Consider the following 15,806-nt stretch of genomic DNA (forward strand, 5'->3'; position numbering starts at 1 on the left):
TTGGGCTGCTGTCACATACAGTACAGTGTACAGTAAACCTGTACAGCCAATGCCAACGAGAACTTTGAATGAGTAGATTTTTTAGCACAAGTTTGTATTTATCAAGTGGAAAAACTTTTGGAATTCTAGGCCTGTTAATACTACTAAACAGTATCACATCCTCAATTACAACAACAAAAAACAGATGTGGAAAAACTGACAATTACTAGAATCTTGCACAAAAAATTCAAACCTTAACCAAGTTACTGTAGATACAAATGTAATATTTTGTGTATTTCATATTATAATCCTGAATTAATAGTTAGTTGTACCATAGGTTTATTAAATAAAAAATGTCTCCATTCCATCATTTATACTGAAAATAGTTTTGCCCAACAGTTATTGACATTCCAACTACTCTTCATGTCTCGTTGTGTACAACAAGAGGATACGATATAAACAACAATCTCAGGAAGTAATAGCAATGACCTTCTCCAAAACTTCACCCGCCATTAAAGTGATTGATACATGTATGTACTATAGTGTGGGCAGTACCATTGTACTGTATATAGCAGCAATTACTTGACAATTACAGTTTCTGTGGAAGAAGTCGTGTTCACACAGATAATAATCAGCAGAAATCGAAGGGAGAAACACCGAGAAGAACCATTCGTACCTAAACTGCACTCAGAGAATTTAATTAAACATTGGTACCACGTAAAAGGCAAAATGTTTTTTTGAAACGTTCCGCTAAATTGTCAAAATGCTATATATACGAGACACAAGTTACAGTATGTATCATGTCTATGTGTTCTTTTGTACACAAAATCTATATTTTTTATAGTTTTAACACAATTTTGAGATCAGCTTTAATATTCCATGATACTTGTAGCTACTGTATCTGTACATATAGAGCAGTGGTTCCATTGTGTACACATAGAGAGAGATAGGGAGAGAGTTCTTTACAAGACACAAATTAGACACAATGTCAATGTGTATTTTGTACACAAAATCTATATATTTTTATAGTTTTATCACAAATGAGATCAGCTTTAATATTCCATGGTACTTGTAGCTACCGTATTTGTACACATACAGTAGAACAGTGGTTCCATTGTGAACCCAGAGAGAGACAGGGGTGGAGTTCTATACTAGAGAAACGAATTGAAATTACGCATGATGTGTATTTTGTACACAAAATCGATATTTTATAGTATTAACATTAATGAGATGAGCTTTAGTATTCCATGATACTTGTAGCTAGTACTGTACCTGTAGAACAGTGCTTTCATTGTGTACAGAGAGAGAGAGACCCAGAGGGGGAGGGGGAGGAGAGGGGGGGAGAGAGAGAGAGAGCGAGAGGAGGGGGAAGGGACACATACATTGACTCCTTATTGTACTGTATGCTACAATATCAATGAATTTTCAGGGATAAAAGAATGACAAGTGGTAAATTTGAAACAGACATGAAAGTTGCACATAACTTGTTGACAAAAGATTTGAGTTGTATGTTAGGTTTCATTGGCTGCTAAATGACGATAAACTTAACTTTCCAGAGGTTGTGAAACAATTCTATTTTGACAAGTATTTTATGAAGCTACTGTATATATAGTAATCACTACAATTCAATATGTATCAGAAAATAGTTCAACGTTCAATCGTTACGGTAGATACAGAATTTTTCATCTTGCTTTAAAAATACTGCACAATATAGTTTGGTATGTGTAAGAGGAATGCTATATTGTCCATGTATTTTTGCTGATAATATCATGAATTGCCCCAACTTGTATCGATTTACATAATCTTGCCCCAAAATTTGAAATTGATCGATACCATGCAGATCACTCTAGGCTGAAGTACTTTTTAGAAAATTTGTAACATACAATGAATATTCATTTTAATTATTACAATATTTCATATTCAGTTATCAGTAATCAATTTGTTTGTCTTGAGATATAGAGCCTACTGCACAGAAAGTTCTAATCTCTACTGCTCAAGTGCTACTCTCACAAAACAGGACGCAAAATTTCCTAATTAAAATTTCGACAACAGTGTCAAGAGAAAGCCCAACGGTGCCAACATGATTTCCGTTTTGAAAGCGATAGAAATTATGAGTCTCTTCAAATATTAATGGAAATGCAAGGATGAAGTCGGTAAAGTCAGTCAGTAAGCCAGCCAAAGATGAGCTGGATCTGTTTCTTATCCAAAACATAAAATATGTATGTCTGCCTTCCGTCTACAAATTATGGATGACTACTGTTGCATGTGACAGATCTTGTAATATAAAGCACCCTGGTTGTGTCTTTGTTGTTACGTGCAATATACTGTAGCTATGTTTGTATAAATGAAACTACTTTCATCACTCTCAGCTACATATGGACACTTGAGCCCAACATACTGTACAATTATTGAAAGTTCCAATATTTTAAAAGCATTTTTCATATATATAGTAAAAATTAAAAACAATTAATACAGCCGTTATTTGAAACCCAAATGTGGGAGTGGCTGTGTACATACTATCCAGGGAAAAAAAAAGTAAACAAAGTGACATCAAATCTGGGGGAAGGAAAGATGAGATGACAACTACATCCTATTGTAGGTAATGAATTATTAAAAGAGGGAAAAAGTCAAAATAATGAATGATGAATTAGAACTGCATTTTAGACAAAATTTATGGTCGACCAAAAAATGCAAAATATATGATGTGAATAGAACTGTTTTAAACTTCAACAAAAACAAGCATGAAAATCTTAATTTTAGGGTGATCTGGTAAAAATATTGAAAATTTTGCAAGCTTAACCTGTTTCAATCTTCTTTAAGGGAACAGATTCATATGCAATGGCATTGAAAACATCGAAGTAGACTACTGTTAGTGCAAATTTGTCAAACTGAACCGCAGATTCCAATTAGTTTTCTGGATATAACAGCTTTAGTCTGTGGAACCATTTCCACAATGTAACTATACTATGATATCAAAAAAATTCAAAAATCCCAACAGCAAAGCAGGCAAAATGTTTTTCGAATGTGTGTACCTAAGTTAATCTCTACAGAATATGTTGGATAAAAGTCAAATTTTAAAGCGCTGACCATTAAACCAGTGCTGCAGCCCTGTCAGAATTGACGACGTCCTGATGTGGGATTTTTGTCAGAGATGCATCAACAGGACATTTCCATTTCTGCAAAAACCTGACTACTGTAAGAGGTGCCTCCTCACTTTCTCTCAAGGACTTTCAACTATCCCCATGAGATAAGATTGGCTTATTACAGTATATATCCTTTGATTAGTAGACAGACAGAGAGAGCTACAGACATTGTGACTTTGTAAAATCCATTAAAAGGTTGTGTGGATACAGTACGGTAGCTCATCCAAATATTTGCTGAGACGTTTTAAAGGCAATTAAGTCAGAAGTTGGTACAGGTACAGAAATCTCTGACCTTTCTGCTAATTACACCATCTTAAAGTCAATTAGTTTGTTAACCCATTGTAGTTTACTTGTGATAACAAAAAATTACATGTTGCTGACATGTAAAACTCATTGTATATTATAACATACAGCAAGTCAATGGAACTGTACTGTACTGTAGCTCTATTCACATACCGTACAGCTCTACATGCTGGTAATAACTGTGGACACACACTTAAAGTTACATTTATTGTATGCGTAGGGTCATTACAAGCCTTACAATAAAAAATATGCTGACTGACTCTAGGTTACTCCCATTCTGCTCAAAATCTACTAGATTGGTCCAGTATACACACAACAAATCCACAGTACATGGCTTCAGACAAACCCAAGTGGCCAGTAATTAACAGCACTCCAAAATAATACCATGCTTTCATCACCTGGAAATGTTGCCAAACCTGTGATTTTTCTGTGGTTTTGGATGGTAATAATTTTAAAGCAAATATATAGTTAAAGAATTTTAAAATTGGTCGGAGTGAACTGATTTCCTGGAAAGAACTGAAGGAGACTCTCTCTCTAAAAGCTTTATGAAATTTCATTTATTTTAAATAATGCACTATGGCCACAATAAACCCACACCAAAAACTAGCTTTGGAAATGCTCTACTCTAGTATGAGAAATGGTCAGGCTCTTTTGGTAGCACAATATTTATATACTTAAATTCTTTAACACTAGTTATGAAGCTCAAATTCATTTTGGGCAAATATTCAGATATACAACTGGTATATGAAATACTTTTTTCGTCTGTGCAGTTATGGGAACCTAAGCCAGGGATCTGCTTTCGTCAATCATACTGTAAGTAATTTTTTATTTCCATTTTTAAGGGCCATCCTGTTCCATTGTGAGCGGTCCCATGAACATCACAAATGTAATGTGTAAAGTTACATACCTACGATCTTGTGGCTAATTTAAAGGACACAGTGCTATGAGTGCCCTTCATTGTTGAATATTAATAGCTATTGTTCCTCAACCCCCGACCTCCTACCCCAACCTCCTACCCCCAACCTCCTACCCCCAACCTCCTACCCCCAACCTCCTACCCCCACCTCCTACCCCCACCTCCTACCCCACACAAATTGACAGTCTACTGATGGCACATACACTAGGCCTCTTTTCAAAATTATACCAAGTCCTATAGTACTGTAGGTAAAAACTGAGTTTTTCAGGCAAATTCTGAATAAATACTCAATAAATATTAGCAGCCCTATACAGTTGCCTGTACATAATAACCTCACCAATAACTGATGAAGACACAACTGCCTGTTGAACAGAGCTCTAGCTCTGTGTTCTTCTTTGCACAATTACAGTAACTACATTGCAAAAAGGTGTAGTCAATACCCTTACAATTTAATCAGTTATAACTATTATCTAAACATAAATAGAAATATAACTGCTTCAAGGGATAATACTGCAACTATTAGCAAAATAACTGCACTTCAAAGGATAATACTGCAACTATTAGCAAGCTACCAACAAAAGAAGCACAGCATTCCTACCATGTAGGATAGTCTACCAATTTTTGCAACAGCTCTTACACAGAAAACGTAGTGATATGCCTCAGTGATTCTTAGCTTGTAAGTTGTAGGCTATTTAGAAGAACTGTTTACGGATGGAAAAATTCTGGCTGTTGCAGTCGTGCTGTAAAATGGTAATCACTAATTAGTGTTACATAGTTTAACGGTATCATGAACTGAAACCACCTAGACATAGGCGTTGTAATCTACCCAACTTACCTTTCAATGCCTAATTTATACATCAGAACCAACTTAGGCTATGGTAGCCTAACTCACATGTAGACTGGTTGTGTACAGCGAATGTATCAACTTATTATTATTGCAAGTGCTAATTGCGTAATTATCACCACACATGGCAGTACATTATAAAGAAAAACATATTATATTGCTTAGCAAATATAAAAGCATTTCGTTATCATTTACTCCAACTTAGTGCAAGAATATAGATAAACTTACCGGTTAGTCGATGCTGTTAGCACCTTTCACAATCTATCGTTCAGACCACCAGGATAGGCTTGCAGTAAGTTACATAAATTGAACACTATAACAAGACTGTGCTGGTGTTTATGTCAACACTGCACAGCGCTACCGCTTCGACGAATGTAAAGCCTCTCCAGCGCGGTAATTTAATGCACACATAAACAAGAGAACGATACTGTTAGATTTCAACAGAAAAAGACTCCTATTTAGAGAACGACAATTTCTGATGTAGAAAGAACACTTAACACGTTATGTCACTGATTTCTGATGGAATATTCTCGATATATTTCCTAACAAGTGGTCACGATTACGACAGAAGCTGATAAGTTGCATACTGACAATTTGTTTACCTTTTGTATTGGACCAGGGAGTTGTTATTGGACTAGAAAGACATTTATATGTCAGCTAGATATCCGTGGTCTCAACGAAGCGTCAATGTAAGCTGAGTTTGTTCGACTTGCTATAAGTCGTTTTAGATAAGTTGTCTCTCATAGAAGACTTTAGTTTCTCCGCTTAGATTATGATTTTCATAGCTGTGTACACTTTTAAGGACGATTTAGAACTGCAGACTGCGAAAACAACATTCAGAAGTTGGTTTGCTTTCCTTTTCCCACAAAACAATTCCATAACGATGAAGGAATTCTGGTAATAATGATAAAGGTCATGGCAAAGACTTACTTGGATATGTTATTGTCATCATAATGAGAAATATCTCTAAAGATACTACGTGTTGTTAGAGAAAACATAATAATAATAAAGGTTACATCAAGGTCAATCGGAGTTCATATGAAAGATTATCAGAATATGGCCCAAGAACTTCAACATCATAAAAGTTGATGAAATTTTAAAAACTAATTTACTTGAGTTTCTGAACATCCAATGTGTTGCCTGCAAATGCAGGAAAGGCTTACTTTCTTAGACTAATTAAGTGTATGTCTACATGGTCTTAATTAGTGAGGCTGACAGTAAAATGGTTGTTGAATTTGAAGAGCATGAGTGAGTATAGATTGAACATTTATAACATATTTCTAGCATAGTTGGAAACAAATGGATAAACTTTAAGCCCATTTCTCAGTCTATGATGATCTTTACCTACAGGTCCGTTTGTGTGAGGTTTAGAATTTTCCCATTCCATTCTGACAGCAACACGAACCAAACAAACAATTCTCAATACATTGTAACAATTCATTAACTCGTTGGGAGTTAAACTATTCTTAAAGGCTCCGATTGACATCGACTCCATTCATACCACCACCCCCCCTTCCATCCCTACCCTCCCCCAAGTCCAGCCCTTATACATGAGACGGCGCGTTTCTCAAAGTACACAATACTTGGCTGACTGACTGACTGACTTAGTAAACTGTCATCTATTGAAAACAGAAAGTGTCACTTTGGTCTATAATCCTATCAGCTGATTGTAACCAAAGCACGCAAGAAACACTGATACAAAAGTTAATCCCTTTCCACTTTCGTAGAAAAAAGGGTAAGTAAAGGCCCGGTCACACTACAGCGATATTTTATCGAAATACGGTCCGATTTTTCCGATTTTAGGCCGAAGAGTGAGGTTTGTGGTAGTGAATGTAATGAATGCAGTAGAATATTCGAATACCTACTTCAAATCTGAGGGGTTCTAGAACTGACTACATTCTGAAGTGACGTCACATCGAAAAACGATAAAAATCGGAAGAGAAATCGGATAGCTAACCGATAAAAGGAAACGGAGTCAATATCAAAAGTTAGGAGAGGGCTATTCCACATCGGAATGGCTCAACAGATAGCAAATCAGGTCCTTTATCACTGTGGCTAGAAGACCCGAACGAAAAACTGTCTGTTTCGATTCCTCTGGGAAAATCGGATAGTATTCCGATAAAATATCGGTATAGTGTGACCGGGCCTTTAAAGTGCACTCGTATACTGTGCATCGAGACTATATTCATCACGTGACACTCTCTATGAGTCCAGTCCCGACGAGAAAGTCTATGAACCCAGGGTCGAATAAGGAGTCAAACGGCCGACCGTCCATGAAGTACCGGTCGTCTTGAGGGCCCGTACTTGGTTCTCGAAGCCTCTGCAGGGCACCTCTAGTGTGACACACTTATAAAATTTACTCCTTGTGTACATATGACTGAAATACATATTTATGCTACTTTATAAATGCGGCTATTTGTTTTCGCCGATAAGTGTCATGTCATATTTCAAATGTCTGTCGTACTAGATAGGCACATCTAGTTTATTATGAAGCATGTTGAACGCTATGGTTTTTAATGTCAGTTTCAAATCGAAATAGCGCCGCATATTGTGTATCTCCTTGCGGGGTAGAGAAAACGTGACTGAGGACATGTTTACAAACAGAAAAGCCGACATAACCGCTGAGTGAATCTCGCAAGTTTATAAGTGGATATCGTTTCTTATTAATCGTTATCTTATTGCGAAACAAGAGTGACACTTCCGTGGAAACTAATCAAGGGTTTGTCAAATCTATATCCTATTTGGAGGGTTTGCATCGAGATTCTTTATCGAAATTGTGATAGGCTACGTGATAGTTGCCACTGCAGAGTCCAACAACTGGCTAAATTAAAACGTGCACTGATATAGTGATAGCATGGAGGTAAAAACAGACCCCTAACCTGCTGAAATGATGACGGTGTTTGAAGTATGTTTTAGAAACACCTAGACGTGTGTGACATTCTTCTTTCCATAATGTTGTTGCTCATTTGTTAACAATGTCGTCACAAGGGTTTAAATTGTGCAACGACGTTCCTCGGTGCGGTACTATGTCCAACCAATAACTGAACCCTACTGCCCCTCACCGAAAGAAATTCACCGTGTGCCAGTTTTCCAAAATTAAGCAGAGGTAGTCTTAAAACATGTACACTTCATGTACAATGTAGTTGAAATGATGGAAACGGCACCTCTATTTTGCACCCCCCCCCCCATACTCACAACAAAGTTTCTCACGGACACCCTCTCCCCCTTAACACATCCGTATAGTCGGACATCATGCAACGTTCGCGCCCTTCCCGTCAATTTGAACACTGGCTACGCCTCCATCTAACTTTAAGTGGTTCTTGTTTCTCTCCATTTGGAATGGTTTCGGAATTAAATGCTAGGAAATTATGTTCTGCCTTCTCTATTATTATAATTTTATCAAAGAATCCATTAACACTCATAAATTTAACCATGGACTTACAGAGCCGAAGTCATCGTCGCCTATTTTATCCTTCAAGGAGCACTTAACAGGGGTCGTTCCTGCAAATTGAAAAGGACGGGATATGGTCCTCGACCGGTCGTCGAAGCAGTTTATAAGGAGGTTCACATGTATAAATAATTAAAATTTTAGATCTAAGTCATTTGTAGGCAATTAATTAGGTCTAAACTCAATTTTTGTAATGGGGTTGAAAATGGGGGTATCCCCCCCCTCAACCCCACCCTTGGAACCGCGCATGCTTTAGCTATTTAGTATATTTACAAGGTCAAACATCTTGAAAACCTAAGAGTTATACTGAAACAATTTAAAGCACTCATATCTTCCATCATGATTATATTGTTCAATGCAAGTTCGTTTTGGGGGCACAATGGGGGGGGGGGGCTGGGTTCCCCACATTTAAATTTTGGGGAGATATGAAAATATACTATTCACGATAGGCACTATGATAATCTCATCGTTATCTGAATATGTGAGCTGTATTTACGTGATATATCTCATTACACTGTATAGAAGAGGACGCCAAACATGACCGTTATTTTGGGATATTATTAATAGGTTATCCTGAAAGGGCCCCACCATCGCCTGGCGCAGGTTTCCCCGCAAGCCCTATCACATGTCAAAAATAAAAGACTCCCTCTAAATGCCTCAAATATCTAAATTCATGTGCCCCAACTCCTGTGCTAAAATTACATGAAGTGTTATTTAAAACAAACTAATAAAATAATAATAATAACGATAGTAACATGCTTTCTAAGAAAAGTCATCCGAGATAGAGCATGAACACGAAAACCAAACAACTCGTCGGGGGGACTGGAGGGGGGCTGGAAGGGGGCTGGAAGGGGGGAGACTGGAATAGGCCGTCCACAATAGATTAGCGTACTTTATGTTAACCGTGTATGTGTAGGCCTAACTCTAACGATATAGTTCTTCCTCTTTAGAGATAAGCATTTTGGAGCAACAGTGTAGTTTGACGTCAGAGAAAGGAGATCAAAGTATCAGGTGACTGGATGGGGTGGAAGAAACACGGAGGTGAGAGGGGGGCCGATAGATTGGCACTGTATCTGGTGGAGCTTCGCTCAATCTGTGCCGAGTTTTGTCTGTATCTATATATGAATTCCGAGACCGTTGTCTGAAGTGATGGCGTCCTGTAAGAATGTCAGTTCTGCACCATGTAGCAATGACCGAGGATCGCACGTTCAGTGTTATCATTTAGTCAGTTATAATACCGGTGGCATTACATATTTTTCTTTGCCCAAAACGGATGAAATCATCTTACCCTCTCGCGACAGTTATTGGGAGTGTTTATTGTTAACCATGCTACAAAAAGATATGGGATGCCATTTTAAAAATAGCATGTACATACTTGAAATAAATAATTAACATAAAATATTAAAATTAACAAAAGCTTAAGATATCCAAAAGACAGTTCTTCATCAAAGGCGCACATTTTATTTGCCAGTAGGGCACATTTGCTATTTTGGAAACAGTGGGGGCACATGCCCCAGTCCCCCCCCCCACCGGCTTCTATCCCCTGCTGACGTCCCAGTGATCGCCACAAAGTCTTGGAATTAATTTAAGAGAACTGTAATTTTAATTCTAATGCCGCTACGACCTCACGAGGAGAAGGCCAACATCACGAAATGCTATGGATTCCGGGGGTTCACCCGGATGTACCCCCACTAGAGCTTTTCAATGCATTCAAGAGTAATAGACTTCCTCTTCACCTCTCTCTCTCTCACGTGTCAAGATTTTCGTGATTTACACTCGCTTCAAGAGGACAAGAAATATTCGAAACGCTGCAGATTCTGGGGCCCTGCCCTCTGAGCCCACAAGGGCGTTTAAATACATTATATAGAAATTGAACACCCCCCCCCCACCCCTCTTCCTCTTTCTACCCCTCTCTCTCTCATTTTGTTTTGTGCTTTTTAGCACATTTCGAGAGAGCAAGAAATATAAATTTAAAAAATAAATACAAAACGCTGCAGATTCCGGGGGTTTTGACAAGTTATGCATACTGAACGTCTAGAAATTGCCTCTGTCAGTAGGCTACATGAAAACGCTTACCGTTGTAGACATAGTCCTACTTAAGACACTGCTGTTGCATCACAAGACGGCTTGTCTCGTCCCGGTGTTCATCGTCCTGGCCATTATTTTAGGTGAAACGATAAAGTTACACACACGTTGTTCGCAATGTAGCTACATAGATACGTGAAAACAGTTTTCATATGGTCATGTACATATCGCCGTGGTCTCACTTTTTTTACACAAAGTCTGAGCTGTTTGCTATAGGCTTACATTTAGTACAGCTTATCATCATTCCATTGACAACACATGGAAACGCTTACATCGTTGAAACGCATAGGAACCTACTTTGGTTGAATCAAATCCAGGCTGATTGTGTTCCCTCGATCTGTAACAAAGCTAAACATTCCTTCTATTGTGTAAGGTTATGTAGCCATATATGTATACATACGGTCGTTACGGTATCCAAGAGTATAAAACCGAGCTTCTTTCACATCTACTATGTGAACAGATAGCCTATATCATTTGATTTACTCATAACGTTCTCCTATAAAGAAATATATATTTATATTAAAACATTATACATAAATATGTCCAAACGAGGGTCCACGCCGCAGTCCCTTTTCATCCCGTATATTATATTGATTCCAAACACGTACGGTACGTATATAGACACACTTCTTGTTTTAGAATAGCGCCATTAATTCCTGAAGTGGAACATGTTCGCAGCTAGAAGCTAAACGATAGCTTTCTGCTGTTCATTCCTATGGCAAAGGGTTCGAGTAAACTGAGTGACGTGACCAGATTTCAAAAGCGCGAGGAATTTCAATTTCCCCGGCCTCCCCCCGGACAAAGACTGAATTCAGCAAGGACCTTTATAGAGGGCTGGTGGATAACAACAAACTACGACAGAGGGGTGTGGCAGTGGGGCAGTCCTATGTAGAGGGCGGGGGGCTGGGACTCCTCCCCCAGAAAAAAAATCAAAGTTGAGACGTCATGTGGTGTATTCTGAGGCATATTCAGACTATAAATAAGGTCTATAGTTTGGTATAAACGCAAAGTTGTGATAACAAATACATCCCCCGACTGAACGTTTTCCCCCGACTGACGATGGATGTTTGGGGTGTTGGCAGGGGGTGGGGAGGGGGGAAGGGATTTGACACGCCACTGAGTAAACTGAATAATCAATAGGAATTGTATAGGAAAATTCACTGAAAGTACGCTATAATATAGAATCTTCTACATGAACTAAAAGCGCTAAAATTTAACAAAGCAATTATTTCATTTCCCGGTTGTGAAGATACAGCCAAAACAAAAGTTGATTTGTGGAAAACATTGATTCAGTCTCCTCAACGAGGTATACAATAGACTTAATGACATATAAAATACATCAGAAAAACAAAAAAAGCAAAGAAAGTATCCACGATAGTGAAACAAAGAAAAGTAAACAATGAGTCAACATAAAACCAAACAGAAAAACAAACAATATTCAAATTAATAGTGGAGGATTGAGAACTATATGTGTCAAAGATAAAAACTGACGGAAACAAAAACGATACTAATAGAAATCAGTTATGAAATGTTAACATGACCATGTTATAAAATGCACTTAAAAATGTTTATTATTTTTCTAGCTTTAAGGAGGAAGGTTTTTTTTTTTTTTTTTCTAAAATAGAGTTTCAATAATTGGCATTTGTAGGTTTAGAAACGAAGATTCGAAACTATTAAATTATTTCCAAACTTGTGTTTTTCTGCAAACTTTTACAATTTTTATCTTGAAAAAAAAAAACAGCAACGTTATGATATCACGCCATATCAATTGAGAGCTTGCTGTGATGTCATCTAAATCAGAGAAAATGAGACAATGTGACAGGATCATCTTTGAAAAATCATTTTCAAATTTGAGATTCGTTTTTTGTGTGTAATTCTGTAAATTTTACAGTGGGAGTTTATATCAACTTCACTAAGCCAATCTTGTTCATAAAATGTTTATTCATTGTTTTTACTCATCCAAATTATCGGAAACAAGTTTTAATTAGATTTCTACACAAAGGACAACCAAGTTTTGGTTTAATTACTTTCAACTTTAGTGTCCAAATGGCTTATAATTATCACGATCGTGCATGGTTTCACTTACAATTTGTATTCGTTTGTGATCGCTATTTTAATAGCAAAAAGACAATAAATAACGTTCATGTTATTTAATACCGCCCCCATTTACCTTGGAACAATACACTGTGCATCTATCTATATTTGTCCAATGTCAAAATGCCTTTGCCAAATTTAACATGTAAAGGCTTCAACGTGGCCGAACAGGTTGGACATATGAAAACTGAGAGGACATCTTTCAAGCAGAAGGGAGATCACTTTATTCATATCCGAAACAGTGACGTCATCGATATACATTATAATTACATTTTGTTCTGTTTTCCAGTTCTGATATCCACGAATATCAGATAGTGTGCCAAAGTAACTCTCTGTAACAGGCACTTTAATTTATAGCATAAAAGGGGGAAAACAAAAGAAAAAGAAAGTATTAATCAGTATGAATATCATGTTTCTATCAGATAATGGTTAGCAGGTTAGGAACTCTTCGTATTGGCAGTACAAGTGCTTCGAAGCATGATATGAGAGGACAGTATATAGTGGTATTAGCATTCGAATCAGAGAAAGGTTAAGAACCGTTTAATACTGTCAGTACAAGTGCTTTGAAGCATGATATGAGGGAGGACAGTAAAGAGTGGTACTAGCAGTTAAGAAATTGTCCCAACGGGCTGTAAAATAGTTGTAAGCAATTATTCCATGTAGCACCCTTATAAACTGTCAAAGGTTGCACACCTCTGTTAAACTGGGTGTCCGTTCATGGATGCATTACTTCTTTTCCTTTTGAAAGAGACTACGATTATTGAAAGGCACACTAGTAACGCTCCTATTACACTGTAGCTGTCTGGAATAATTTGGAAAACTATATATTGATCGAATAAAGGTAAATACGACTTTTGGCTGAACCTACCAGCGTGACGTCACACGCATTTTCTCTTCTTAACGCCACGAACATGAGTAGATCAGCAATGCCTGTTACGAGACCGACAGAGAGAATGGCAATATTACTAGACAGATACCTGGAAACTTCCCAAACATTGAGGCTACCACAAGCCACTCCAAAATCACTATTGTAGAAACCACGGGAGCGTAGAACACTGACACTATAACATCACTTTTCGTTTTACTTACATTCCGTGCCATAATAGTATTCATGGCGGCACAGTACGTAGAAGCAAATAAGATATACTTGAAGCAGGTCGAATATAGATGAGCTAAGAATAGATTTGGTTTTGCAAGAATGACGATAGCTGCTAAAGTCAACACGATTGAACAAAAGTCCAATTTGGAAAGTGTCTCTCGTAGAAAGAGAGCGCAAAGTATCGCTACAAATGCGTGTCGAAACGACGTTATGGATGTCACGTCACCGCCCTCTAAGGTTGCTACTGCATAAACGAAAGCTATACCGCTGCAAGAGCTTGATAGGTTCCAGTCAGAAAGAGCAAAGAAAAGTTCTTCCATTCCAGTCTTGAGAGACTTTCTCCGATATCATACACCAGGGATGCAACAGACACAGGTGACTACACGAGGTACAAATGATATGAAGACAGGGTGGAGTTCATCGGTAACTTCTTTCATTAAAATGCCTCTGATTGATTTTAAGAGAGCATAAAAGCAACACCAAAAGCAATTACTGCCTTGAAATGAACTTATCTTTCAATATTTTACCCCAAACTAGGATCTTGTTCGAAGAACGTGCTTGCTTCGTTTCTAGCAGGTACTTGTGGGCCATTTGAGGTCGGTTTCCGGTCGTCTAGTGTAGCAACTACTTGAGAGCTTTTCAAAGATGGTATATGCGATTGTCGTTCGTAGCAAGTTCTTCGGGTTTGCCTGCAGTTGTTGTGGTGTCGTTATTGCAAGCAGGTATTTCTTGGCTGTCTGTGGTTAGTCTCTGGTCTGCGTTTTTACCAGGCACTTGTGAGCCATTTGCGATAGGTTTCCGGTCGTCTTGATGTGTATAGCAACTACTTCGGAGCTCTTCTTAGCAGGCTTCTGGTCGTCGTTCTTAGCAAGTGACTCATAGTTATCTGTGTTCACTTTGTTGTCTTCGTTCGTAGCAGGTATATCTGACCTGCATGAAATGGGAGGACGGTTTAGAGAAATATTGGCATCAGAAATTTGTCCTAACTGGCTGAGGAAAGTACATTTTAGGAAGCTACAAATTGGCGCCAAATACTGATGACCTACTGATAAGCTGTATTTTATTGCATCCCTCGGAACCTCGTTACCCCCCCCCCCCCCCGTGAGACACTTAATCACTTAGATCGACCGTCCTATTCATCATCTTGGAAATAATTGGGAATATTGGGTAGAACCCCCCAAACGAGAAATAGTATTTTGAAAAGATCGACCAATTCCATAGCTATGCACTAACATTTTGAAAGCAATTGGTCTGTTAGTAGAAAAGGGTATAGTGATTTGGAAACTGGCTTAACGAAAAATGCTTATAATTAGATTAGGTTTAACTATAATTTCAGAACTTTCGGTAGATAATATGCTCTCGACTTGAATCTAAGCACTACTGACTGGTCATTTTATGTTTTGTATTTTAGAAGATTATCGAAAATAAAATGAAGCAGAATATGATATTATTCACACTGGCAGACCTTTTTCCATTGGCGGAGATCACCCATCATGTACCAAACCCTTATCGTGTCATTATGGAAGTACTATACTTTCGTGTCGTAATAAATATGTGTTAGGTTATATGTTTTATTCTAATGAACCAACCTAACGTATCAATTTAAACTTGACCTGTTGGAAGTGCACTTTATAAAATATTAATCCGTTCGAACTACTTTATCGGAAGACATTCACGACCGATATCGTTGTAGTGTACCCGTCCTAATAGGAAACCCAGTCTTCCGATTTTTACTGCAAAATTCGGAATCGGATCTGATATCGCTGTATTGTGACCGGCCCTTAAGGTAACCTAGAGTGGAATTCGTAAAGACAATGCGATTGTTTCTTTTAACTTGAGAAAGAAGTGGGAGGGGAAGAGGAGAGGAGAGTGAAAGTGATTGTGGGAGGGTGGGA

The 15,806-nt window shown here is 37.9% G+C and overlaps 1 protein-coding gene across 3 annotated transcripts in view; it reads right to left on the reverse strand.

Annotated features, from left to right (window-relative positions):
* Positions 1-10,959, reverse strand: part of LOC139981326 (calcium/calmodulin-dependent protein kinase kinase 1-like) — an 89,710-nt gene extending 78,751 nt beyond the window's left edge. For 2 of the 3 annotated variants that reach the window (XM_071993655.1, XM_071993657.1), the window contains exon 1: positions 5,414-5,801. The gene's annotated coding sequence lies outside the window, so the exon portion shown is untranslated. Of the gene's footprint in view, positions 1-5,413; positions 5,802-10,709 lie in introns of those variants that run through there. The other variant, XM_071993656.1, reaches the window with a different exon arrangement.
* Positions 10,960-15,806: the final 4,847 nt, after the last annotated feature.

Source organism: Apostichopus japonicus, chromosome 15 (assembly GCF_037975245.1).
Source record: "Apostichopus japonicus isolate 1M-3 chromosome 15, ASM3797524v1, whole genome shotgun sequence".
Classification (NCBI taxonomy): Eukaryota; Metazoa; Echinodermata; class Holothuroidea; order Aspidochirotida; family Stichopodidae; genus Apostichopus; species Apostichopus japonicus.